This window comes from Canis lupus, chromosome 35 (assembly GCF_011100685.1).
Source record: "Canis lupus familiaris isolate Mischka breed German Shepherd chromosome 35, alternate assembly UU_Cfam_GSD_1.0, whole genome shotgun sequence".
Lineage (NCBI taxonomy): Eukaryota > Metazoa > Chordata > Mammalia > Carnivora > Canidae > Canis > Canis lupus.
The window spans coordinates 7,986,304-8,013,281 of record NC_049256.1 but is presented as its reverse complement, the minus strand read 5'-3'; the positions used below and the strand labels follow the sequence as shown (position 1 = coordinate 8,013,281).

Here is a 26,978-nt window from a genome sequence, read left to right as displayed (position 1 = left end):
TTAGATCCAGGAAGCATCCCCAGGACAATGAAAAGCTGAAAGAGGCTGAACATCAGGATTTTCTCATTGGTCACTCCTGCCACCTCCTGGCTTATCTTGTGAACGACACATCAGGGGCTGTATTAGGAAAACTTACTTCCCCATTTTATAAGCTCCGCGTGGCGCAAAAGGGAAATAGAATTATTCTTTAAATAGATTATTTATTGGTATATTGTATTTCATATTAGCAACAATGGTAAAGCAGACAGAAGCACGACATAAAAATTAAAAAATTAAAAAATTAAAAAATTAAAAAAATATAAAAAAATTAAAAAAATATATAGTGAATTGCATTTAAAGCAATAGGGAAAAGAATAGGTAAAAAGCAATTTATTATACCTTCTGAATCAGCAGTCATTATTTAACATAAGGGTGGTTAGCCCTTATTGGAGTTTCCAAGACCTCCTGCACACTCTCTAAAGCTGATATCTTAGCAAATTTCTGTTAATCTATCAATCATTTTGGAAAATCATCATAAAATTAGGGACCTAAGTGAAAATTGCTACCTACTAAAAAAATTGTGGGTGTAATACACGTCTTTAATCATACAATAGCAAACATCAATCTTTTGAAAGTTTTTATTTTAATCAGACGGGTGCTCATCATGACCAGTGCACTTGTTAATCCATCCCCCCCCCCCACCCCCACCCCTGGTCATCATCTAGTTTGTTCTCTAGAGTTAAGAGTCCGTTTCTTGGTTTGCTTCTCTTTCTCTCTTTTTTCCCCTTTTGCTCATTTGTTTTGTTTCTTAAATTCCACATATGAGTGAAGTCATATGGTATTTATCTTTCTCTGACTCACTCATTTCAGTTAGCTCCATCCATGTCATTGCAAATGGTATGATTTCATTCTTTTTTATGGCTGAGAAATATTCCATTGTGTATATATACACCACATCTCCTTTATCCAGTCATCTGTCGATGGACATCTGGGCTCTTTCCATATGTTGGCTATTGTGGACATTGCCGCTATGAACATAGGGGTGCACGTATTCCTTTGAATTAGTGTTTTTGTATTTGGGTAAATACTCAGTAATGTGATCATGGGGTGGTTCTATTTTTAACTTTTTCAGGAACCTCCATACTGTTTTCCACAGTGGCTGCACCAGTTTGCATTCCCCCCAGTGGTGTGAGAGGGTTCCTTTTTCTCCTCATCCTTGCCAGTATCTGTTGTTTCGTGTGTTTTTGATTTTAGCTATTCTGACGGGTATAAGGCGATATCTCATTGCAGCTTTGATTTGCATTTCCCTGATGATCAGTGGTGTTGAGGATCTTTTCATGTGTCTATTGGCCATCTGACTGTCTTTAGAGAAATGTCCATTTCTTACGCCCATTTTTAAATTGGATTATTTGGTTTTGGGGTGTTGATTTGTGTAGGTTCTTTATATATTTTGGATGCTAACCCTTTATCAGATATATCATTTAAAATATCTCCTTCCATTCTGTAGGTTGCCTTTTAGTTTTATTGTTTGTTTCCTTTGCTGAGCAGAAGCTTTTTATTTTGATATAGTCCCAATAGCTTATTTTTCTTTTGTTTCCCTTGCCTCAGGGGACCTATCTAGAAAAAAGTTGTGGCTGTTGTCAGAGAAATTAGTTTTTATGGTTTCAGGTCTCATATTTAGGTCTTTAATCCATTTTGAATTTATTTTTGTCTATGATGTAAAGAAGTAGTCCAGTTTCATTCTTTCACATGTTACTGTCCAGTTTCCCCAACACCATTTGTTGAAGAGAACGTCTTTTTCCCATTGGATATTCTTTCCTACTTTGTCAAAAATAAATTTGCCATATAATTATGCGTTTATTTCTGGATTTTCTATTCTGTTCTATTGTTCTATGTGTCTATTTTTGTGCTACTGCAACACTGCCTTGATGACTGCAGCTCTGTAATATAACTTGACGTCCAGAATCGTGATGCCTCCAGCTTTGCTTTACTTTTTCAAAATCGCTTTGGCTATTTGGGGTCTTTTTGGTTCCATACAAATTTTAGAATTGTTTGTTCTAGTTCTGTAAAAAATGCTGTTGGTATTTTGATAGGGATTGCATAGAATACATAGATTGGTTTGGGTAGTATAAACATTTTAACAACATTTGTTCTTTCAATCTATGAGCATGGAATGTTTTTTATTTCTTTGTGTCATTTTCAATTTCATTCATTAATGTTTACAGTTTTCAGAGTACAGGTCTTTGGCCTCTTTGGTTGGGTTTATTCCTAGGTATCTTATTATTTTTGGTGCAGTTGTAATTGGGATTATTTTCTTAATTTCTCTTTCTACTGCTTCATTATTAGTGTATAGAAACGCAACAGATTTCTGTACATTGATTTTGTATCCTCTGTTTACTGAATTCATTTATCAGTTGTAGCAGTTTTTTGGTGGAGTCTTTGGGTTTTTTACATATATAATATGATGTCATCGGCAAATAGGAAAAATTTTACTTCTCCTTTACAGATTTGGATGTCTTTTATTTCTTTTTGTTGTCTTATTGCTGTGGCTAAGACTTCCAGTAATGTGCTGTAATAAAAGTGATGAGAATGGACACTCTTGTCTTATTCTTGATCTTGGGGGAAAGGCTCTAGGTTTTTCCCCATTGATGATGATGTTAGCTATGTTTTTCATGTTTGGCCTTTATTATATTGAGGTATGCCTCCTCTACACCAACTTTGTTGATGATTTTTATCATGAATGGATGTCATACTTTGCCAAATGCTTGTTCTTGTCTATTGAAATGATCATCTGGTTCTTGTCCTATCTCTTATTCTGTGATGCATCACACTGACTGATTTGTAAATGTTGAACCATGTTTGCCAGCTAGGAGTGAATCCCAGTTGACTGTGGTGAATGATTTTTTAAAAATATATTGTTGGGTTCAGTTTTCTAGTATTTTGTTGAATATTTTTGCATCCATGTTCATCAGAGATATTGGGCTGTAGTTCCCTCTCTCTCTCTCTCTCTCTCTCTTAGTGTTTTTTCTTTTTTATCTGGTTTTGGTATTAGTATAATGCTGTTCTCATAGAATGAATTTGGAAGTTTTCTTCCCTCTTATATTTTTTTGGAATAGTTTGAGAATAATAGGTATTAACTATTTTTTAAATGTTTGGTAGAATTTGCCTGTGAAGCCATCTGATCCTGGACTTTGCTTTGTTGAGGGTTTTTGATCACTGATTCAATTTTTTGGCTGGTAATCAGTCTGCTCAAGTTTTCTATTTCTTCCTGTTTCAGTTTTGGTAATTTATATGTTTCTGGGAATTTATCCATTTCTTCTAGGTTGTCCAGTTTGTTGGCAGATAGTTTTTCATAATATTCTCTTATAACTTTATATTTCTGTGATGTTGGTTATTTCTCCTCTCTCATTTGTAATTTTATTTATTTGGGTCCTTTCTCTTATTTTTCTTATTAATTCTGGCCAGAAGTTTATCAATCTTGTTGATTTTTTCAAAGAAACAGCCCCTAGTTTCATTGATTAGTTCTACTGGGTTTCTTCTTATTGTTGTTTGTTTCTGTATCATTTATTTCTGCTTTGCTTTTTGTTATTTCCTTCCTTCTCTTGGCTTTAGGTTTTGTTTGTTATTCTTTTTTAAACTCCTTTACACATAAGATTATGTTGTTTATTTGAGATTTTTCTTGCTTCTTGAGATAGGCCTGTATTGCTATAAGCTTTCCTCTCAGAACTGCTTTTGCTGCATCCCAAAGGTTTTGAACCATTGTGTTTTCATTTTCATTTGTTTCCATGTACTTTTTAATTTTTTCCTTTATTTTCTAGTTGATGCATTCATTGCTTAGTAGCATGTTACCTAACCTCCATGTTTTTCTAGTCTTTCCAGATTTTTTTCTTGTGGTCAATTTCTGGTTTCATAGAATTGTGGCCAGAAAAGATGCATGGTCTGATTTTGATCTTTCTAATTTATCAAGGCTGTTTTGTGGCCTAAAATGTGATCTATTCTGAGAATGTTTCATGTGCACTTGAAAAGAATGTGTATTCTGCTGTTTTAGAATGAAATGTTCTGAATATATCTGTTAAATCCATCTGGCCCAGTGTGTCATTCAAAGCCATCATTTCCTTATTGATATTCTATTTAGATGATCTGTCCTTGATGTAGGTGGGATTTTAAAGTCCCCCAATATTATTGTATTATTACCAATTGGTTCCATTATGTTCGTTATTAATTGTTTTATGTATTTGAGTGTTCCCATGTTGGGTACATAAATATTTGCAACGATTATATCTTTTTTTGGATTGTCCCTTCTATGATTATATAGTGTTTTACTTTGTGTTTTGTTATAGTCTTTGTCTTAAAGTCTATTTTGTTTGTTATAAATATGGCTATTCTTTCTTTTGACATTCATTTGTATGATAGACATTTCTCCATCCTCTCACTTCAATTTTAGGTCTAAAATGAATCTATTGTAGGCAGCATGTAGATGAGTCTTGTTTTTTTATCCATTCTGTCACCCAATGTCTTTTGTATGCTTAGTCCATTTAATTCAAAGTAATTATTGATAGATATTTATTTATTGCTATTTTATTACCTGTTCTGTGGTTGTTTCTGAAAGTTTCCTCTGATCCTTTATTGTCTTTCTCTCTTTCACGGTTTGCTGGGTTTTTAAAAGATATATTTGGAATTCTTCCTCTTTTTTCTTTGCAAATTTACAAGAATTTTTTAAATTTATGGCATTAGGTTTGTATATAACCTCTTCTGCATATAGCAGTCTATATTAAGTTGGTGGACATTTAAGTTTGAATCCATCCTTTACTCCTCTCCTTCCCACATTTATATATGTGGTGTCATATTTTACATTATTTTATTTTATGAGTTCTCTGACTTATTTTTTACAGAAATATTCATTTTAATGTCTTTGAGTTTCTTACTTTCATACTCTCATTTTTTGGTCCTTCTTTTACACTCAAAGGGGCCCTTTAATATTTTTTGTGGGGCTGGTTAGTAGTCACAAACTCCTTTAGTTTTTGTTTGTCTGGGAAAATCTTTATCTCTTCTATTCTGAATGATAGCCTTGCTGAATAGAGTATTCCTTTGTAGATTTTTCCTTTGAATTCAACTCTTTGAATATATCATGCCATGACTTTCCAGACTGGAAAGTTTCTGCTGAAAAATCCCCTGATGGTCTATGGTTTTTCCTTTGTGTATAACTATCTTCTTTTGTCTTGGTTTTAATATTTTTTCTATATCACAATATTTTGCCATTTTAATTACAGTATGTCTTGGTGTGGATCTGCTCTTGTTGACTTTACTGGGGTTCTCCATTCCTCCTGGATCTGGATATCTCTTTCCTTTCCTAGATTAGGGAAGTTTTCAGCTATTATTTCTTCAAATAAATTCTCTGCCTCCTTTTCTGTCTCTTCTCTTCTGGGCTCCTATGATACAGATGTTATTATATTTGATGGAGTCACTGAGTTCTTTAAGTCTGTTCTTATTTTGCATAGTTCATTTTTTTCAGCTTGATTACTTTTCATTACTCTTTTAGGTCATTAATTCATTCCTCTACTTCTGTAACCCTGTTGTTCATTCCATCAACTGTGTTTCTCATTTCACTTATTGAGTCTTTTATCCCTTCTGTGTTATTCCTTATCTCTGTGTTAATGGTCTTTTTGATGTCCTCCATGATTTTCTCAAATCAGGTGAGTATCCTTATGATCATTGCTATAAATTCTCCATCAGGCATGTTACTTATATCTATTTTGCTTAGATTCCTGGTCATGGCCTTGTCTGGTTCTTTCATTTGGAATAAGATTCTCTGTCTTTTCATTTTTTCTAAGTCTCTGTGTTAGGAAAGTCAGCCATAACTCCTGTTCCTGAGGGTAATGGTCTTATGAAGACATCCTATGACACCCTACAATATAGTAATGTCCCATTCCACTAGGCCTGGCACTTCCAGGACAGTCTCCAATGTGTGCTGCATATGCTTTGCTATTGTATCCGGGCTACTTTATCCTTTAGGCCAGTCATCTGTATCAGCTCTCTTTGCCTGTTTCAGGCAGTGTTTGGTCGCTGGCCCAAATGTTGCATGTTTTATCTAGATGTGCTCTGGTTTGCTTGTGAAATGAGACCTGTTGCTGCCACCACTACAACCAATGCTGGCCCAGGAGACAGTGTTGGCAGGGGTTTGGGCTGGTCTTCTATGGGAAAGGGCCTGACACACCGGGACTGAGGCAAGCAAGACTGAGAAGGGTGGTTACGCTGGGGTATGGGGGTGTAAGCAAGTTAGTTAGGAAGTGTTAGTGCTGTGCTGATTCTCACAGGTGGCCTAGTGTTTATACTAAACAGTGCAGGAAGGAAATAGCACCTGCCACTCCCTTTTTCTCCAGAGGGGGCTCTCTGTGAGTGCTGCCTCTCTGGGACATGCTCTGAGGTGAGCATGGGCAATTGCTATGGGAATTCATTTTTCCTGTGTGCTTCTCTGTGTATTAGTGTGTCTCTGGCCCTTCTATGTGATGGAAGCTCTCTCCCCACCAAACAGTCGAGATCCATTTCTCCCCGAGCCCTGCCCCTGCACTTCCTACCAACTTCAATGTGACCTCTTCTCTACCTTTAGTTGTGGAGTTTGTTCTGCCAGTATTTAAGTCGGTTTCTGGGGCATTTAGAATAATTTACTAGGGAACGCCTGGGTGTCTGGGAAACCCCAGCGCCTGGGACACTGGGTGACTCAGTGGTTGAGTGTCTGCCTTCAGCTAGGGGCATGATATTGGGGTCCTGGGATTGAGCCCCCCATTGGGCTCCCTGCAGGGAGCCTGCTTCTCCCTCTGCTGTGTCTCTGCCTCTCTCTGTGTGTCTCTCATGAATAAATATATAAAATCTTTAAAAAAATAATTTACTAGTTATCTAGTTGTGTTCATGGGACAAGGCAAGTCTAGGGTCCTCCTACTCTGCATCATCTTCCCCTCTCTGTACAATAACAAATACAAAGTTTGATATCTGTCCTCATTATTTCATCGGGTATTATTCTTAGGATCTTAATTTTAGAAATTTAAATTCTAAGTTAGGTGAAAGTTTATCAAAGCACACAATACACATATATTGACAGAGGTAGAGATAAGTTTTCCAGTGTTTAGATTTTATTTGCGGTGTGGTGACGGGGAGATTGTAGTTTACTTTTAATATGGAATGTGCTAGGGTCCACAGATGGGTGATTTGATAAGTAGAATTAAGGCTGCTGGCAGAGCCTTCTCAGAATCCTCCCTCCCCTTCTTCCTCAATAGCAGAAATGGCAGGATTCTAGCTGAACCGGGGCTACTGTGTTATTCCAGGTGTTCTGAGAAGCAGATGCCAAGAAGGGATTTGTTAAGGAGAACACCTGTTAGAGAAGGTGGGAAGGGAGCTAGAGGAAGTCTTGGGGGGCCACCAGACCACAATGTAGGTCTGACTCCAAGTGCAGGAGAGAAGGAAGGAAGGAAAGAGGGAAGGAAGGAAGGAGAGAAAGAAGGAAAGAGAGAAGGAAGGAAGCAAGGAAGGAGAGAAGGAAGGAAGGAAGGAAAATGGAAGGATGTAGGGAAGGGGGAAGTAGGAAGGGAGAAAGAAGGAAGAAAGACAAAGGAAAGGAAGAAGAGGGAAGGAAGAAAGAGGGAAGAAGGAAGGAGAGAAGGAAATAAGTGGAAGAAAGGGCAGAAAGAGAGAAGAAAAGAGGGAGGGCAGGGGAAGGAAGAAAGGAGAAAAAGAAGGGAAGAGGGAAGGAAGGAAGGAGGCAGAAAGAAGGAAGTGGAGAGGAGGAGAAGGAGAGGAAAAAGGAAGGAGGGAAGGAAGAAAGGAAGGGGAAGGCAGGCTGGCTGGCTGGGAGCGTCTTAGACTAAAGTGCACTTCTAAGGAATGTCAGGCAAAGCTATAGGGGATCTTTGTGACAGGCAGATTCCAGAAATGACTCCCAGTGACTTCTGCCTCCTGGTGTGTCTGTCCTTGTGAAATCCACTCTCTTTGAGGCTGGACTGGATCTAGTGACTAGCTTCTAATTAAAAGAATATGACAAAGTGATGGATGTTACTTCCATGATGCTGTTACGAAAGACATTGACTTCCATCTCCCTGAACTCCCTCTCTTGCTGATTTTGATGAATCAAACTGCCATGTTGCAAAGTCCTGTGTAACAAGTAACAGCTAGGAAAGAGCTGAGGCCCTCAGTCCAACAGCCTGTGAGATGCTGAATTGCAACCACAACTGCTAGATGAGCTTAGGAGCAGATCTTCACCAGCCAAGCCTCAGATGAGACCACAGCCCTGGCTGACACTTGGACTTCATCCTTGTGTGAGGTCTTGAAGCGGAGATCCCAGCTGAACTATGTTTGAATTCCAGGCTCCCAGAAACTGTGAGATAAATGTGTGTTGTTTGGACCCACTATGTTTTGAAGTAGTTTGTTGTGCAGCAACAGATAAGTAGTACATTTCTCCAGCCAATGTCACCCAACAGAGAAGTCTTATGACTCCTAGAAATAAGCCTGCCTTGGTATCCCTGATGTACCCAATCATTGGCCAGGAGCAGCCTGTGGGAAACATGGCCTTGCTGCAAATGTGGTGATGGATTTCATAGTGTAGCAGCTGGGGCCTCTTGGACAATTGTGCTTCCTGCCATCACAGATCCAAGAAGCACATTCTCATTGCTCCTGCAGACACCTAGAGCAAAGATTATACTTCTTGTCTTATCTCTTGAGTTCTGGCCAAAATGGTATGTGTGTAAGCTGCATAAACAACTTTCAGAAATGGCTCTTAAAAGAAGAGGATTGTACACCCCTTCCTTGCTCTTTCTCCCCTCTCGCTGGATGGATTATTATGAGATGACTAGACCTGAACAGCCATTTTGGACCATGAGACAGGAGCTCTCTATGGGAAGATGATGAAGTCACAAAATGAAAGAAATTCAAGCCCCACTGATCATGGACGACCTAAGTTCATGGGAGAGAAAAATAAACGTCTAACTTGTGTAAATTACTGCTTGATTTTCTGTCCCTCAACACAGAATTAATCCTAAATGAAAAAGATCTATATTATGTATATAAGGTTTGAAGGCGAAAGGAGTAAATATTTCCCATGGGCTAAATGATGGGACAAAGAAAAGCTTAATCACCCAGGACTGTGACTGGGAGATAGAATGTATTCCACAGGCTGGGGGAACCAGCAGATCCCACCTTCCTATTGCTAGGACGGCACTCTCTTAGTTAGCAGGGATAAGAGAAGGAAACCACTGATGTTCATCAGGGAGAAGTCTTTGAAAACAGCATGTGAGAAAACAGCTTAAACCCCCCCACTGTGTGCCAGGCTAACAGAGTTTGCTGAATGAAGGGACCAAGAAGGAAACCAGCTTGATTTTAATTGTCTGTCAAATCTGCTAAAAATTAACTTTTTCTAAACTAATTCCTTTTGAAGCTTTCAAAGCTTGAGAACATAATAAATGTTACCCTTCACCCAGCTTGTTATTCATTTAACCTGGTACCATTCTTTATAATGGCACATGGGATGTTTTCTGGAAGGATATGGCTATTCTCTGACTTTCAAAACATGAATTTTCCCATCTAAACTTTTTAACTATATTACCCATAGCATTTTTGACTCTTAAGTGTTTTTTCAGTGTGTGACAATCTGAAGGTTAGCAAATTCTGTGTTTACTAAGTGTCCCACAAGTTAGAAGGCAGTAGAAGAGGACAGGGGCCTCTTCTGGATACCTCAGTCTGGTTCTAGCTTTGGCTCTGCCACTGAACCACTTGTGTCACCTTGGCCTTAGTTTCTTGGATTGTTCCTTATTTGTGATAGTCCCTAGTTTATAGGATTGCTATGAGAATTAAATTAGATAATGCATGAAAAATCTTAGAGGCTCAGTACAGAGTGCTGATCATGTTGTAAGTACACAGTAAACATTAGCTATTGCTAACAACTTAATACCCAGTCTTCAGTCACAAGTTGTCCGATATAGCATCCACTGGTCATGGGTAGCCATTAAACACTTGAAATAAGACTATCCCAATTTGAGATGTGCTGTGAGTATAAAATACAAACTAGATTTTGGATTTTTAGTATGAACACAAGAATATGAAATACTTCCTAGATAATTTTTAAAATACTGATTAAATGTTGGGATGATAAATTTTGGATATATTGTGTTAAATAAAATATATTATTGAAAGTTATCTCACCTGTTTATTTTTCCTTTTTTAAAATGTGGCTACTAGAAAATTTAAAATTATACCTGTGGCTTGCATACCAGATTTCTTTTGCACAGTGCAGGCCTAGGTAAGCAGATGGGGTGGGGTAGTAAAGTGAACTCAAAAATCATGGTCCATGTGATTAGTATCTGGTAGCTAACAGGGGCTTGGACAAAGGTCCAGCAGAGGAAATCTACTTCTTAGGGCATGGTGAATACTTATACTAATCAAGTCTATAGATACTGACTGAGGTCAAGGAGTGATCATATGAGTGAGCAGCACTCAGTTACCTGAATCTAAAGATGGGCCCCAAAACATGGGAGTTCAGACAATGGAAGTTTGGAGAGGTGCAAACCAGGATCTGGGGTGGAGTCTAAGATCCAGGGTAGAGCACATTGTTGACAGAGCACCAAATGCCAAGGAGGCAGCAGTTCAGGGGTGGAAAGTCCACTTCTCAGGGGCATTGCTGATACAGACATGATTCATTTCCACAGATATTGATTAGAACCTACCATATGCTAGACCTTTATTAGAAACTCATGAAAGCATTATGCTTGCCTGCAAGGTGCTCACAGTCTATTGGGAAAGACAGATATGCAAACAGGTAACTGTGGCACAGAGTGGTGAAGTACTGTGGTAAAATACAATGGGAGCTTGTTGTAGAAAAAACTAATCCATTCTTGTGAGTAAGAGACATTTTCCTAGAGAAAGCAACAACTCAACTGAGATTTATGGGGAAGTATCCAGGAAAGGAGAAGGAGATTCTAGGTAAGGGAGCAACATAGGCAAAGGCTAGGGAGGTCAGGAGAGCACTATGCATTCCAGGAGTTGCAAGTGCTCAGTTGTTTCAGAGTAGACTAAAAGGTGGAGTGGTTGGAATCTGGAGAGAGGACGAGAGGCCAGATCACAGAGCAGATGGCATCACAGGGCACAAGGCAGGGGACTTTATAGAACTTTAAGCACAGGAGTGATTTAACCAGATTTGTGCTTTAGAAAGATTTCTCGGACTATATTGTGAGGGTTCTAGTTTCAGATAAGATGAATCAAACACACCCCATCCAGTCTCTCCTCCTTAAATCAGGTATAAAACCCAGACAGAATGCATGGGGCAGCTATTTAAGGACTCTGAAGGTAAACAGTAGTAAGTGGATCAGAGAAGATCAACATTTGAAGCACCACTAAGCCAGTGGTGAGTTTACATTTTTTCCTTTTCAATATTTCCTGGATTCAGCACAACCTGAAACCTGGAAGGTGGCACAAACACAAAGAAAAATCCAGAAGAAGCTCTCTGGTTCAGATTTGAGGAGTGGATAAGGGATCTCATAATGCTAACAGGAAGTGGGAAAATCCCCATATTTTCCCTCTTTTCTCCATTCTTTTTCATTTCAGCCTCTAAGCAAGTAGGAACAGTGATAACAATGGGAGCCCCAAAACTGTGTGGGAGGGGAAAACTTCCTCACCAGTCGGGAAAAGTTGTGGTCCCAAGAAGGTGGGCTGAACTATTGTTATTGTTTTTTAAACTTTCTTTCATTGCTTGGTCACAGGCATAACTTCAGTTGCACCAACTGTGTGTTAGATTGAGTAAATAAATCCCCACACTCTGGCTGGAGACTGAAAAGACCAGAAAATATTGGGGAGGTCATGGAGAGGAAGGAGCTCAGGAAAGCAATTTTATAAAGTTGTTTTTGAACTTCTGGACTCACCCCTGGTCTGCACATGAATGGCTCTGAACCTAAACAGAATGTCACAGACTTTGAGAATTGACCCTTTGGATACACCACAGCCCAGCACTCAGACTGCCTACTGGATGACACACATGTGGGAAACGTCTGAATAATGTTTCAAAAGCTTTGACAATGGTACTGATCCTTAAACCACATGGGCAGAAGGCTGCTCCAAAATTGTAGCCTGAACCCAACAAAGCCTGCTAAACAGTTTCCCTGCTTAAACAAAGCCATCAACATTCCCCATAGGTTTGAAATAAGACTGGAGTCTTATAACATAAAACCCAAAATATCCAAGAAATAATCTAAAATTACTTAGCATACAAAGAACTGGGAAAATTTTAACTTGCATGGGAGAAGATCCAACAGGTGCCAAAGCCATGATGTCACAGATATTGGAATTATCTCACAGACTTTAAAGCAGCAATTATAAGAATGCTCCAAGAAGTAATGGCAAACCCTCTTGAAATGAGTGAAAGGGTAGAAAGTCTCAGCAACAAAAAATACTAAATAGTGAAAAGAACCAAATGGGAATTATAAAAATGAAAAATATAGTAACCAAAATTTTAAAAATTAAGTGGGCTTCATGGAAATGAGAGAAAAGAGCCAATGAACTTGAAGACAGATGAATAGAAATGTCTGAATAGCTGAATTTTCAGCTTCTGACATTCAAAATTGATATCTCCAGCCTGACAATAGGTTTCGGTAAAGGAAAAAATGATATATTTTTTTTAGCATCTCAAGAACCATGCCTGGTTGGGAGGGGTTCCATTCATTCCATAGTTTAGAAAAGATGCCTTAATTGTGCATCATGTGCTCACTGCTGCTTTGGTTGCACAGCTTGCTGCTCTGGGTAGCAGAACTAGGGAAAATCCATTCCTCTCTATCCTGGAAGATGATGAAAGAAAAAATAGTGAAAAGGAGGCAGGAAATATGTTGCAATTTTCTCTACTTATGCTGGGGAGTATTTAGAGTGTTAGAGTGTCAGAGATGGATTGGATCTGGTTTTGCATCAGCTCTTTAGAGCTAACTGTTAAAATTTCAGGAATTTTGCAGGGGTGCCTGGGTGGCTCAGGTCCTGATCCCAGGATCTTCGGATCAAGTCTCACATTGGGCTCCCCGCAGGGAGCCTGCTTCTCCCTCTGCCTATGTCTCTGCCTCTCTCTCTGTGTCTCTCATGAATAAATAAACAAAGTCTTTAAAAAAATTTCAGGAATTTTGCAAAGTTGATTGTTAAAATAGTTTGCAGCTTGAAATTGGACACGGTAGGGATATCTGTACCATGATAATTGGCAAATACTTCAAATTCCTGGAGAGCTTGTTGTTAATTACCAGTATAGTACTTAGATAGATCAAAGGAATATGGGGGGCAGAGGGTGGGGCATGCTTTCCCCCTTCACCGTTTGGAACCCTGGAGGAGAATGCCATGCAGGGATTATACTAGCAGAGGGTGATCCAGCATGGTGGTATGACATGGTTGGACAGGGAAAAAAATCTGGTTGACACTCTCAACCCTAGCTAGTCTTTCAAACAGCATAAGTACTACTCTGAAAGTCATGGGCTGGCTGGTCCCCACCACAGAGCCTGGGAGGGAACTCAGACTGAACGGAGGCTGAGTCAGTGGGAGGATTACAGAAATGGAATGGACCACAGGGTTATGAGGCACAGAAGTCATCAGCAGACTGGCAGATCCAACAGAGAAGATCAAACCACCTTAATGCCATATTGTCCAAGATACAATGGGGCTGAGTAGTTCCTGGATCCCTGAATCCCTTTACCCTGCCACCATGAGGTCACAGGAAGCCTCCTCCCCCATATACCAGGTACCACTTGAAAGAGGTGGGTGTGTCAGGAGAGGGACTGAGATATAAATCCCCCATGAATGAATACCAAAGAGACTGTTTAAGTCAGTACATCTAACTAAGATGGAAAATCAGTCATAATTAATTATCTTTCCTCTGCTACATGGTAGGTGGGAGCTCTCAGGAGGAAAACAGAATCAAGTATAGATCCAAAAGAAACAGACCACATTTTTTTTTCCTATTTGACTGGTAATGTAAATTTGCTACCGAGCAACACTTGGAAAATAAATGAATAGCATGGCTTGTGTGTATCCAAATGTATAATTCATGATTTTTTTTCATTTTTAAAGCTCAATCATTCTTTGCAAACTGAGGTTTGACTTCACCTTTATTTTGTAGTTGGAAAAGAGGAGGCTAGAGCATATTACAGTTGAGAGATTTGAAGACAAAAAGAGACTTTATCTTGGGTCCCTCTCCATGATGTGGGGCTTTGCTGTCAGGCTGGTAAATCCAGAGACCAAATTTTTATCATTTATCCATGGAATAACCAGGATCAGAGGAAGTGGTTTATTTTCAACTCAGGAGAGATGAATTTGTAAAAAATACTGAGTTTATTTAGTTGCCTTGAAATACGTAACTGCCAGTGGGCTAGAGTGCCCCAGCACATAGGTTATTAGAGCCAGAAAGATAGCTGAGATCATTTAGTCCAGGAAACTGTGATCCAGAAAGCTAAAAACACATACTCAATAAATGAGGCAGCTCGTCCATCATCCGTGGTCTGGTTGGAACTCAAACTCTGACCTCACTCCCATTTTATATAAGGACTCCAGGATTCTACTCCACTTCTACTTTTGCAGAAAAGTCTATGTGAAGAATCACATCACAGTTGGAACACTGCTTAACAGTCCTGCAGTTAGAACGAGAGCCTCATTCCACTTGCCAAACACGTGGGAATCTCCCGTGGGCCCATCTTTCAGATACACAGATGCTGATTCTCTGCTTCTTTTTTTCTACACTCCATGAAAAAAAGACCCTTAGGTCTTTCCTCAGGCCATAAACAGTTAGTTAGGGCATATTATCTTTGAGCGACATGCTAAGCCCAATACACAGTTATGACTGGATCAAAATGTATCCCAAGTCTTGTAGTAACAATAATAATGGGTGGTGATAGGTCTCATTATTGGGCATTTGCTGTATACACATCAAGTATGGGCATTGAGTACTTTACAGGTGTTACCTTTTTATTGGCAGACTTTACAGCAGCTCTAGGGGTTTACTAGTTTCTACCTTATAATGTGTTTTTCCCCCCCACATGGCCCCTATGGCTTGTGTGGAACTGTGTGGCTAATGGGCTGCCATGCTCTGTGTGGTTCCCTCAATATGCCATCTCTTCTCTTCTACCCTCCAGGGACCCCACACGCCTGTGTCTTGGAGGGCTTTGAGAGCCTTTGGAATTCTTGGGGGGCAGACCTGGACTCTGTCCAGCACATAATTTCTTTTTTACAAGGGTCCTATTCTCTGTGTCAGCTTATATGCAAGGCTGGTGAGCTGCTTGAGAGAGATGTGTGTTTCGTTTTCAACAAGAAGGGAAGAATAAAGGCACAAAGAATTGGAAACGTTTAAGAGAAACGTAATCTTCTAGAGATACAAACACATTACAGAGAAGCGCACATAAGTGGTTGAGAGTTATAGTCTACACCTGTGTGGTCCCTTCACAAGAACAAATGGCAGGCAAATCTTGTGTTGCCCTGGATTCTGAGAAAGGCGGGCTGGTGGTATGGAGAAGCTATGGCAACTGGTACTTATTGGGCAGCTGGCCATCAAAGAACTTCTGACAAGCTGATTAGAATGGGAGATGTGGGGTGGGGGTGAGGGGATGTGACAAAATAAAAAGGAAGAACATCCTGGCCTGGACTCCAAGAAAGAGGACGGCATGCTGGGGATAGCCTGGGATGGAATGCTGGAGACAGCCTGGCCCCTTTGTGCCATCTCTCCCTGGTCTGACACCGTTTAGATAAATACAAGCTTGGGAACTAGGAGAGCTGATAAATGCAAAGAATTGAGCAAAACACAGTACACTTTCATCAGAGCCTCTCTGGTTGGTATTTCTGTTTCATTTTTTCATGATCGGAACTTTATAAAAATCCACAAAACCTTTGTTTTAAACTGTGGTAAAATATACATAACATAAAATTTGTCATCCTAACTGCTCATTCAATGGCATTAAGTACCTTCACACTGTTGTGCAGCCATCACCACCATCCATCTCCAGAACTTTGTCACTTTCCCTGAAACCGAAGCTTTGTCCCCATGAAACACTAACTCATTTCACCTGCCACTAGTCCTTGTCAACCACCATTCCACTTTCTGTCTCTAAAAATTGACAACTCTAAATACTGCATATAAGTGGAATCATGCAGTATTCATCCTCCTGTAACTGGCTTATTTCAATTCACATATCTTCAAGGTTCATCCATGTTATAGCCTGTGTCAGGATTCCCTTCTTTTTAAAGTTGAAGAATCCTTTGTATGTATAGACCACACTTTTTCATCCATTCATCCGTCAATGGACACTTGGGTTTTTTCCACCTTTTGGCTGTTGTGAATAATGCTGCAATGAACATGGGTTTACACGTATCTATTTGAATCCCCGCTTTCAATTTTTTTTAGTACACATTTAGGAAGGAAATTGCTGGATCATGTGGTAATTCTGTTTTTAATTTTTTGAGGAACTGCTCTAGGATGCATAAATACTTTTACACTGACCCTGCCAGCTCAGACAAACTCATTATCTCTCTGTAACTAACTATGAATGATTCAAGATTATTAGGGGTTTGCTGTTACTTGGTAGTGCTGGGTTTGAATATTTTGATTTGGCATAGGGTTTATTTAATTTTTTATTTTTTTTCATGGAAAGGGTCTTTCTGAAGTCAGCCCCTCCTTTGGGAGCTTGGGTGTGTCCTTCAGTCTGGTTTGATGAGGAAGACAGAGTAAGAATCCCCAAAGACATCTCTGTCTTAATCCCCAGAATCTGTTGTGTTATATGGTAAAAAGGACTTTGTAGGTGTGATTAAGAACCTTGAGATGAAAATTAAAAAAAAAAAAAAGAAAAAAAAAAAAGAACCTTGAGATGTAGAGATCATCCTAGATTATCCAGGTGGGTCCAATGTGATCACGGGAGTCCCTTAAAGTGGACAAGAGAAGTAGGAGAAACTCCAAGGAAGATGTGATTCTGGAAGAAAGACACAGAGGCAACATTTTAAAGATGGAGAGAGAGACATTTGTGAGCCAGAGAATGTGGCTGGCTGAAGAGCAAGGGAATACATTCTTCCCTGGAACCTGCAGAAGGAACACAAGGCTGTATTCACCTTGGTTTTAGACCTGGAGGCCCATTACTGACTTTTGACCTCTGGAACTGGAAGATAGTACATTAGGGTTGTGCAAACCAGTATGTTTGTGGTGATTTAGCGCAGCAGAGGCAGGAGACTAATACATGTGTGGACTGTTGGGTCCTGTGTTCACAAGTTTGTCCTTTCCCTGTTGTTCTTGCCTATAAACCAGAAGTGCCCTGAGAGCAAACACTGCACCCACCTTGTTCATGCAGTGATCCTGCCTCTATCCGAGGGCCTGGTGGGAGAGGCATGATGAACACTCGGTGAAGAAACACGGCTGAATAGGTTACAAGTATGTCGGCAGAATAGGGAGGAAGGGCAAGCCAGGCCCAGGCAGGACTCCACGCTGCCCCCAAAGCACGAGGGCAGTAAGGCTGTACCCTCACGTAGCTTCAGGAACTTGGGCAACAGCCCTGGTTGGAGGCTGACACTCTGCCCCACTTAATATGCCTGGTCTCCATACTTTATCAAAAATGTAGTTCTGCTAAGAATAGCTTTCTGAAATTACTGACTGGGTACCAGTTTCAGTCATCATAATTGGATAATTGATTTTAACCTCTTTGTACTTGATTTAAAAAGTCTTTTAAAGAGGGATAGTATTAGTTCACAGGGTCATGGTGACTTTTAAATGATCTAATTCATAAGAAATTATGTAGCACAGTCATCTTAAAAGCAAGCCTATAATAAGACCTGAAAAAACCGTTTCAGATAAATCCAAAGTCAACGTGCTCAAGGCCACTTACTCTCAGTGAAATATTCTCCCTTTTTCACTCTTTTTGGGATATTTGAACACATTTGTTTACTTGCTTTGCCATCAGTCAGGGATCTTCCTTCTCTGTTTTCTTTCCTTTGGAAAAAGAGAAAAAGAGGGAGAGGTGGGTGGCAAATCATTTTAGGAATATGAAGTTCAAGAGGGCCAAGATCTTCCCTTTCTGCATTTCACTGATAAGAGATATTTTCCTGTCCCATTACCAGAGTTTGAATCTGTTCCCAGCTTCAGTTAAAGGGACTGCTACCCTTACAAAGAACAAAGCATCTTGAGAAAAAATTTAAACAATGCCTTTGAACACATTATTATCGTGCTAATGTCTGCCAAAATTTCAGGATCAAAGAAATCTGAAAAGATTTATACAATGGTGAAAACTTTGTGAAAAATGTTAGTTAATGGAGAAGCCATGTCAAGTATTAAACATTTATGGTTCCATTCTTTTTTTCTTGCGCACTAAGGAAAATAGACTCAGAATAAACTTATTTTAATTTTTTTCAAATTAAAAAATGTGGTGAACAATACATAATATACACTTTTAGCCATTTTTAAGTTTCAGTGGCATTAACTACATTCACTTTGTTGTATAACCATTACCACTGTCCATCTCCAGAATTTTTTTAACCAAACACACTTTTGGAGTTTAAGATACAAGTTGCATCAGTGGATTTAGGGTCCATATTATCTCCCAGTCTGTACTGAATAGAATTGTTCTAATATTCTATATAAATATGTGTTTGCATATGAACAGTTACAAATGACGCAAAGAAAGATGGGAAGAGAAGAGAAAATATGTATTGAATGCCTACTAAGCCCTACATGTTGAGTATTTCACACAAGGACCTGTGAAGCAGAAATTGTTACCCATTTTACAGAAGGGGAGACAGAAAAATTAAGTAGCTTGCCCATGGTCACATAGACGTTGCTGGTGCTTAATCCTGATCTGTTTTCTGGCACCACACTCTCAAGTTTAGACCATCTTAAGCACAAAGGAAAGAAGGAAAGCGGTTTGGGTAAGATGCAGACTTTGGGACTGTTGTTAAGTTTCTAGTTGTTGAAAGATCCTTCCAGGGTCACCTGGGTAGCTCAATTGGTTAAGGACTGACTCCTGACTTCAGCTCAGGTCATGATCTCAGGGTTGTGAGATTGAACCCCCTGTTGGGCTCTGCACTGGGGGTGGAGCCTGCTTAAGATTCTCTCTTTCCCTTTGCCCCTCCCCACCTCTCTGTTTCTCTTTAAAATTAACAAACTGTGGAAGGAGCCTCGGTGTCCATCGAAAGATGAATGGATAAAGAAGATGTGGTTTATGTATATAATGGAATATTCCTCAGCCATTAGAAATGACAAATACCCACCATTTGCTTCAACGTGGATGGAACTGGAGGGTATTATGCTGAGTGAAGTAAGTCAATTGGAGAAGGACAAACATTATATGTTCTCATTCATGTGGGGAATATAAATAATAGTGAAAGGGAATATAAGGGAAGGGAGAAGAAGTGTGTGAGAAATATCAGAAAGGGAGACAGAACATGAAGACTCCTAACCCTGGGAAACGAACTAGGGGTGGTGGAAGGGGAGGAGGGCAGGGGGTGGGGGTGAATGGGTGACGGGCACTGAGGGGGACACTTGACGGGATGAGCACTGGGTGTTATTTTGTATGTTGGCGAATTGAACACCAATAAAAAATAAATTTATTATAAAAAAATTAACAAATAAATAAGTAAAAAAGAACCTTCCAAAAAGTGTGGATTTTGCTTTGTTGGAGATTATTAAGGACTCAAGATGCAACTCTTTTCCTGTCCCTGGTATCCTTTGATTGAAGATCTCTAGAGGATTTCTGTGGTTTATGGTTACATGTAACATACCCCTTTGTTACATGTCATTGTGAAATGGTGACAATAAGGACAAAGATGGGGAAGGGACAGATGAGCAAGCTAGCGGCAGTGGAATAGTATGTCAGAGAGGAGGATGTCTGGGCTGGGCTGCTGCTCCTGGATATTCCTGTTTTGCTCAGAGTATCATATCAGAGCTGGAGGAAGGGGTGCTGGAAAGGAAACAGATGGCTTCTTCATGAACACAAGGATGAGTGGACTTTGCTAGAAAAGTTTCACCCTCCTGGATGAGTTGGAGATTCATGGCTCATTTCTAGGTGAAATCTGGTGCTGTCCCTGAGGCTCCTTCTCAGGAGGACGTAGTTAGAGTCATATCATGATATGATGTTAGCTAATTTTTGTCAGTCTGTACTAGATAGATACTATATGATAATCATTTTTCTTGTAGTACATCTCCAAATGACACAAACACTGGTTCTGTCATCATCTCTATTTAACATCATCTCTATTTAACCTTGACACCCTGACTGGTACTGAAGCCACATGCACACAGGTACTAAACTCATTGCTACCTTGTGCTCTCCCACAGAGTCTAAGTTTGCAGTATCATGAATAATGAGAATTATACTACCTACTGCATGGGGTTTCTACGAGGATTAAGTGAAATCACCACATGGAAATGTTGGCTAAATAATAGGCACATATCACAGATTTCATGAATTGTAGCCTCTCAAATGATGTGTTGAAATCCAAAACCCCAGGGCCTTAGAATATGGCGTTATTTGGAAATAGGGTGTTTACAGAGGTAATCAAATTCAAATGTGATCATTAGAGCAGGGCTAAATCCGAAATGATTGGTGTCCTTATAAAAGGGAAAATTTGGATTAGAGAGACAGACACAGAGGGAAGATGATGGAAAGACATGCAGGGAGAGACCCGTGAAGACAGAGAATTGAAGCTAGAGAAGGCCTGGGAGCTACCAGAAGCTAGGAGAAACACAGACTGGCTCTTCCCCAGCACCTTCAGAGGGAGCGCGGCCCTGACAGTATCTTGATTTTGGACCTTTGGCCTCTAGAACTGTGAGACAATACATTTCTGTTGCTTGTGGTACCTTTGTTAGAGCGGGCCTAGCAAACCAATACAGTGCACAATCAACATTATTTTTCTTCCTTAGACCTTTCATTTTACAAATATTTTAAGCCAAGCAAAGGTGAATAAGTCCTTGTTTCTGCTCCCATATTGCTTATACCTCATTAGGACAGACAGAAAGTAAAGAAGTAATTATAGGAGAACGTGGTCAGAATGGTCAAGGCAAGGAGACGGTGCTAGAGGAGCCTCTTTAACCTAGCCTGGGCATCAGAGATGGAAAACTTGGAGGCAGTGATATCCCCAAAATGATGAAATAGTGGCATTTTAGATAAGGATAAGGCTGTCACAGAACGAGGATGTCAACAACTTTTTTTTTTGTTATAATGGAAAAATCTCAGTTCTAAGTTGATAGGAAAAGTGACAGGGACAAGCAAGATTAGAGGGAAGCCCATGTATTTGTTTCACTTAGCAGTTTTGCCTCCAGAATAACTTTCAGCTGGGGTGGCTCCTTATTAAGTTTGGTTATTAGTAGTGCTGAATGGGGACTAGGGTAGGGTGGAATGATGATGAGATCAGGCACCATTAATCAACAGGCCGAGACCGATGTCTCTTGTGAGGCAAAATATTCCTTTTACTTATCTCTCTGTCTTCAACACATGCCATGTAATGGGAAAAGATTCCAAAGCATGGCCTGTACCACTGGGTAAGGTTGCATAGGTTGTGGACTGCACAAAAGAACACAGAGGACTGAAATCCTGTGTGTGGCCACTAACCAAGCCATGTTTTTGGGCATAGACCTATGTCTACCCAAAAGGCGAGCTTTCCTTTGCTTTGCACAGAAGCATCATCCTCTTACCAAGTCATGACACTGATTCTGGTTTCACCAGAGTGGGAACCTTTATATAATCATATATAATTTTTTATAATCACATGTAATGGATGCCACCAATCCCCATGGTAGTCCCAAGCATAGCATTTGATCTTGCTAACATGACAAGGCATCTGTTCCTTTGAAACAAAGCTTGCTGTACATGCTGGAAGGCTGCCCAAGGAGTCCTTGCTACACAGTTAGAGACCGGATCCACAGCAACTCTGTCTTCTCATCTCATTAGCTAAATTACTACCTCTCAGTTATCTTGCTAGTTTGAACCTTTACTATATGGCTTCTGGCTCATGCCCCTGATCTTGAGACCATATCTGATTTTTGTGGGGTCTAAAGAGGAAAGGACATAATAAACCTCTAAGCAGTCAGATAATAAATGTTAGTTATAAATACTATCTGCACAGTCAGGACAGGGTTCTCCACAAACTTCATTCTTGTCATACACATGATTATAATGCTTTGTAAATCTCCCTGACTTTGGAGTTTCTTCTCCTCCAGATGCCATGGCATATTTTCTTTGTGAGTAAGGTAAATGGTTGCCATGCGGGTTGAGGGGTGTGCTCTAGGCCAGAACATAAACAGACAATAGGTTCTGATGCTACTGTCAGGAGGATGGTGAAGAAGGAACTCAACTCACAATAGGAACAATACACCTGTCTGTCTTCCAGCAGAGGGCAAAACAATAGTATGGGGGGGGAGGTACGAAGGCTACAAGTAGATCCAAATGGAGTTCCAGATGTCAGTGGAGAAACAGAAGGTGCTGGCGTGGGATCACATGGTAAGGAGATGTGATTCCCATGTGGTTCTGGGGAAGGGAAACCCTGCCCACCAATAAAATTGGAATTCTTATGTCAGTCTGTGGATTCTCATATGAAGACTCTCTAAGAAACATGACTTAATTAAATATCAGTGACTGACTTAGCATTCCAGTTGTATGTTTTTTAAAAAATATTAAATTCAATTAATTAACATATGATGTATTATTGGTTTCAGAGGTAGAGGTCAGTGCTTCACCAGTCTTATATAACCCAGTCAGTGCTCCACTTGCATGTTACAGAACCTCTCCAGATTCTCTTTTTACCTGAATCTGGTTTCTTCTGGGTGCTATGTGTGTCAGCTCCAGAGCAACTCTTTGCTGTTTCATTCTTTACCACCCTCCACTGGCACTGTTGTCCAACCTCTTAAAGCTTCTGTTGTGTATTTCGGGGCACATGTTGCCATGCCCAAGCCTGGTTCTCTCTTCCCCCACTTTGTACTGGGTCCTTTCAGGTTTGTGGAGCAAGCCATGCGGTGTTCTACACAGTTGCCCATGTACCACACAGTCATTGGGCTCTACAAAAATGCCATGGATGCCCTGATTCCCCTATAAAGTCAGCTTCTGGATCAGCTTCTTTCTCCTTGACTCTTTGCCAGAAATCCAAGAGGCTGGGTGGGGAGAGGGGACATCAGATCCTCCTTTTGACTCTGTCTTTGCCCTCAAGAGCTTGGCCTCAACATGATGCCAGCATCATGACTTCCACCCTGAAAATATCCGGAAGAGATGATACGGTGTCCTTTGGTACGGTGAGGATTGGGTTCTTTCCAAAGTTTGCTGATTTTTTAAATTACTTTTTTTTAAGAGCTGCTTTTCCAGCCTTGAAAGGCCTCTGGGAACAAGCTCCCTGAGAGCAAGAACAGGTGTGACCCATCTCAGCGGATGACTTCAGTGGCTTCTTTCTGATTCCAACATTCTGGGCACTTTGAATGTAGCTATGAAATATTAAAGTCAAAATGAATAGAATATTGGATAATGAAATCCAATTAAAGAATTTTACAAAACAAATAACTGCAGATAGACAGCCCTCAGGATATGGTTGTGATAGAGAAAGAATAACCCATAAATACAAATGAATTTTTTTGCTACCTCAGGAGGTAACAGTGGGCAAATCCAACATGATCATTAAAAATGTCCAGGGAACAAGGCAGGGGTGATTATCACCTTTCTCTTCTCAATGACTCTAGATTTGACATTTGCCACTAGGTTGGTGCAATGAGTCATTCTGAAGAACTGCAGATGTAAGCCAAGTTGGGCTTGACACCAGGTGACCAATAGGGGAGTTTCTTCTTTTCTTTTCTTTCTTTTCTTTTCTTTTCTTTTCTTTTCTTTTCTTTTCTTTCTTTTCTTTTCTTTTCTTTTCTTTCTTTTCTTTTCTCTTTTCTTTTCTTTTTTCTTTTTTTTCTTTCTTTTCTTTCCTTTTTTTCTTTCTTTTCTTTTTCTTTTCTTTTCTTCTTTTCTTTTTTCTTTTTCTTTTCTTCTTTTGTTTTCTTTCTTGTTGAATATATTAACATAACATGGTATAAGTTTAAGATGCACAATGTGTTAACTTGAAACATTTATATACTGTAATATGATTGCCATGGTAATGATATTTAGCTCCTTTATCACTTATAATTATCCTTTCTTCTAAGTGGTTCATATAATTAAGCATTAGTAGGAGGAGTTTCTGTGTTAAGCTTTCAGTTACTTCCATTTCATTACCAAAAATGAGGTAAGAAAAGGAAAGAAAAGATGTGCTGTGGTCTGTGTGTATCTCCCTTCCTCCCTCCCCAATTCATATGTTGTCACCTACCCCCAGGATGACGGTATTTGTAGGTGAATATTTGGGAGATAATTAGGTCATGAGAGAGGAGCCCTCATGAATGGGATTAGTGTCCTTATAGAAAGGACCCTGGAGAGCTCTATGGCCCCTCCGACCACATGAGGACACAGTGAGGAGACATCTGTCAGTGGTCCAAGAAGCTGGTTCTCACCAGACACTGTGAAAGTGCCAGCACCTTGATTTTCGAATTCCCAGCCTCCAGACCTGACCTGTGAGCAATACATTTCTGTTGCTTCTAAGCTCCTTATTCTATGATATTTTCATTACTACAGTCCAAAAGGATGGAAACTGGAGGAGAAGTTACAAAGACCATGATCTTGGCTCCGGTGAACACTGTGGAACATGAGTATGACTCTGGGGCTCTGGAAAGCAAATGTGAGAAGAAAGCTGTAGGGCACAGAGCCAGGTGGCTTTGGGCTCTGTCCGTCTGGGCCTCCTGGCTGCTGTGGGCACTATGTCTGCCCCAAATTTCCTAGCACCTGCCGCTCATCATCCTCAAAACAGCTGCTCTCCCCACCTCACCCCCCTGCCTCTCCAGTCTCTGGTCCTCTCTCACTGAGTTTGTTCAGATTTCCGTGCTGTCTTCCTTGTTCAGAGGCCCTTCTCAGGCTGCCACCCACTGTCTCTCCTTCCTTCATCCATCCCATCTGCAGGAACCTGGCACAGAACCCTGCCGTACTGGGCCAGCCCCATACTTTTGCCACTGAAGGGGAATCTGACAACAGGTCAAACATGAAAGGGGTGAGGGCATACTTCCTACCAGGGAGGGATGGAAAGGAGTTGCTCGGGAGGGTGACAAGTGGACCCTCTGACAGGGAGATGGGCTCGAACCGGAATCCGGGTTCACAGTCAGTTTCAATAAACCCTTGCTGACTCATTGATTTTCGGGGATCACAGCTAAACATTAACGGAAAAGCCTGTGCTCAGGTGAAAGTCTCTTTTATTTTCTACCTTATTTCATCTAAAATTGAATTCATCGCCTGATGACAGCAGAAATACAGTATGTGCCAGTCCTTTGGGAATGCAACACCAGGTTGATAGCTGGGCAACCAGAGCTGAGACTGCTTCCTTCACGAGCACCAGGGTCTGTAATCCCCTCCATCCTTTGAGGGCCAGCTCATGACTTCTTCCACCACAAAGTCAACCCATACATTCTCCCCATGAAGCCACAGTGTTTTGTTCCTCTGTCTCGTTACCTACCCTAGGCTACACATCATAAAATATTTTTGATACCTTTCTTCTTTTCTTTTCCTAAAATATAAGCTGATGGTGGACAGGAATTATGTATTGTTCATTTTTATATTTTACGTACTGTGCTTAATACAGTGGTCAGCAAGTAGTTGGTGCTGGATAAATACTTACTGTTGGAAGAAAGGAAGGAAAGAAGAGAGGAAAGAAAGGAATTGAGAAAGTGAGAAAGCCAGGCTGTCCTGGTCTATTCATCCAATGCATCCAGATGGGTTTGAAAGTGAATGACCAATGGATTTTTTTTTTTTTTTTTTGCTTGTTGCTGAAGAGCAGAGTGGAGTTCCTCCAAATTATGAAACTCAGTAGTTCCTGATACTCCTTAAACATTCATGGTCTTTTATTTTTTTCTTTCCTCCTGTGCTCTCATCAATGAATTAATCGAACTCCTTACTAGCCCACCTTTGTTTTTAGCCTGTTTGCTGCTTAACAAATCATGCAAGCCCGCAATTAAACCCATAAAGTGCTTCCTATTATGTGACCTCCAACCAGACAACCAGGGACAGCATCAACCACCAATAGCCAGGTTTGGAGTCAGAACAATTTGAATCCCAGCCCACTGAGCTCATGAGCCGGGGGCTGGTTACCCGTCATCTGTCACACCAACTTTCTTGGGTTGCCGTATTGCTCACCCACGGGGCTGTTCCTGAGTTAGGGAAAGTGCCTGTGTATGTGTCAATGCCTGGCACATGGCAAATGCTCAAATAATTGTTAGCTTTCAAACAACTGTATTATTGTTGTTGTCACTGTTGTTCTGACTTCCCAGATGTTGTCTTTCTAACCATGCACTTTAATCAGTGATAGTTTACCTTTATGAGGAAACCTGATTATACGTATCCTTTGATCATTTCAGTAATATGCTCTGGGCCCTTCTCAATTTTTCTTTCACCATTTCTGAATAGAAGAAAAGGAGGGGAAGCCACGATCGAATGGTACAGCCTTTTGTAGTATGGATGTCTTCTCTGTCCAGACCCAGGTTGGGTTTCAGGGAACCCAGAGAAATATCAACTAGGGGGTAGAAATCACTGTTTTCAGCTGAACTAAGATCAGTGCATATGTTCTTTTCCGCAGGAGAGAGGAGACCAAGATGCTGGAGGAAAGGATTTGGTTTTGTCACACATTTGAAAGGAAAGCTGGGTGAGAGGGTCGAGAGAGGGAAAAAATAAAAAGTTCAGGCTGGTACATCTGAAGGCAGCCCAAGGCTTCAGTTCCAAATGGAGCCATTGGAGCTGTTTATAAATTGGAGGTAAAATCGTGCTTTCCCATTTCCCCTAAAACCCCTGCTTACCACTTGCCAGAGAAAATGAGCAGGAAATTAGACAGAAGAACTCATTTTGCTGACTGAGAAAAATGCAGTTGATTCAACTCTGAAATTGAACCACTGAGATGATAAACTCTCTCCCTAACAAATCCGGGTTAGAATCAGGATGTGG

General features: G+C 40.4%; 1 long non-coding RNA gene across 1 annotated transcript in view; it reads right to left on the bottom strand.

Moving 5' to 3' along the window:
- Positions 1-16,233: 16,233 nt before the first annotated feature.
- Positions 16,234-26,978, bottom strand: part of LOC102155503 — a 12,315-nt gene continuing 1,570 nt past the window's right edge. The window contains exons 3-4 of the long non-coding RNA XR_005384271.1: positions 17,835-17,938; positions 16,234-16,931 (exon numbers count right to left, since the gene is read on the bottom strand). This is a non-coding gene — a long non-coding RNA (uncharacterized LOC102155503). The remainder of the gene's footprint in view (positions 16,932-17,834; positions 17,939-26,978) is intronic.